Genomic DNA, 1814 nt, shown 5'->3' with positions numbered 1-1814 from the left:
GGGATGGGGTGGGCACCCTGTCCAAGTGTCTGTGTCTGCAGGTAGGTGTGGAAAAGCAGCTTCTCCTCACAGGCTCAGTGCTGCAAAGCAGAAGCAGAACTCAGGGTGAGCCCAGCACAGCTTTGCCTTTCTTCCCCCTTCCCTGTAGCTGCTGCAGTGGGGGGTGACACATCCCCGGTGCTGGGGATGGCCCGGGTGGCTCCTTGGGTCACCCTGTGGGTGGGGTGCAGACCTGGGGACATTCCAGGCGAGCAGGGACCCTCTGGAGCAGCACCTGGACTGTGCTGTCCCACCGGGCTCCTATCCCTGCCTCTTAGGAGGAGCTGTTTGGCTGAAAAAGCACTGCTCTCACAGAGGGGCTGCTGGGGTCTGCAGCCTGGCTGCTGGGAAACAAAGGGTGCTGGTGGCACTGGTGGCAGCCAGCATGCCATGGTTCCTACCCAGGTGTGCTACTGGTGAAGCACTTTCCTGCCTGGGGCCACATCCTGGCTGCTCAGCACCCTGCAGCACCTCTGCCCCCCTGCTGGGAGGAGCGGGGCTCCCACCCTGCACCCCGGGGAGCTGGGGAGGGGAAGGATTGTTCCAGGGCAGAAGGGACATCCCCAGAGTGGCAAGTCACAGTCCCAGCTGGTGGCCTGGCATGACCACGAGCAGGGCCCAGACTCCACAAACCACATCCTGATGGCTGCTGATGGGGCAGTTTGCTGCAGAAAAACTTCTCCCCAGCTCCCTTCTCCCTGGACAGTCACCCAAGAGCCTGGGTTGGGGCTCGGTTCCCCCTGACAGGAGGAAAAGCCCTGCTCAAGCACCTGTGCTGAGCCCCAGCACCTGGTTCCTGACAGGGGCTGCCCCTTTCCAGTCCCCTGAGGCATTCCCCAGCCGTGGGACCACCCTGGATCTGCAGAGCTGGCAGGGGGGCATGTGGGAGGGGAGCAGGGCATGGCAGAGCCCCAGGGCACCCGCAGGACACAGGCAGGGGTGAAGTGTGTGCTGGGGTTGGGCTGTTTCCTGTGGGCTTCCTATTGACCCAGTTTCTACAAGGCAGGTTTCAAAGCCTCCTCTTGATCTCCCCGGTGTCTGCCAACCTGCTGATGAGATCTATCTTTAGCTGCCAGCCTCCCTGGGCCAAGGCAGAGAGTCCTGTTGTGTCCCTGGGTTGGCACAGCAGAAAGGTCTTGCCTGGTCCCTGGGGGAGGCAGATGGGCAGGGTCAGAAAACCTCCCTCAGGCAGCAGGATTGGCCTTTGGGAAGATGCTGACAAGGAGGGGAAGATCAAAGTGGCCTGTGCAGTCCTTCTCCTTTCTGGGCAGCACCCATGATGACACTGCCCCTCAAGGTGGATGTGTCCAGCTGTCCATCCATCCCTCCACCCATCCCCCCACCCATCATCCATCCATCCATCATCCCTCCATCCATCCCTCCATCCATCCATCATCCCTCCATCCATCCCATTACTCCATCCCATGGATGATGGAGGGAGGGATGGATGGATGGATGGATGAAGGGATGAAGGGATGGATGGATGAAGGGATGAAGGGATGGATGGATGAAGGGATGAAGGGATGGATGGATGAAGGGATGAAGGGATGGATGAAGGGGGTGGGGGGTGTGTGGGGTGTGTGGGGGGGTGAGAGCTGCCCAAGCCCCATCTGTGAGCTCAGGGGATGCAGCAGCTGAGAGCCCAGGAAAGCAGCCACCCCCTCCCACAGCCTGTTTGCTGCACAGGCAGGACCAGGGGGCTCACGCCAGGCTCCTCCTGCCCCAAATTCATCGGGGGTGTGTGTGGGGGGGGACACACACGCCACACACAGGTG

The sequence above is a fragment of the Chaetura pelagica genome, unplaced genomic scaffold (genome assembly GCF_000747805.2).
Source record: "Chaetura pelagica isolate M959 unplaced genomic scaffold, ChaPel_1.0 scaffold217, whole genome shotgun sequence".
Taxonomy (NCBI): domain Eukaryota; kingdom Metazoa; phylum Chordata; class Aves; order Apodiformes; family Apodidae; genus Chaetura; species Chaetura pelagica.
Note: the sequence above shows the minus strand (reverse complement) of the source record.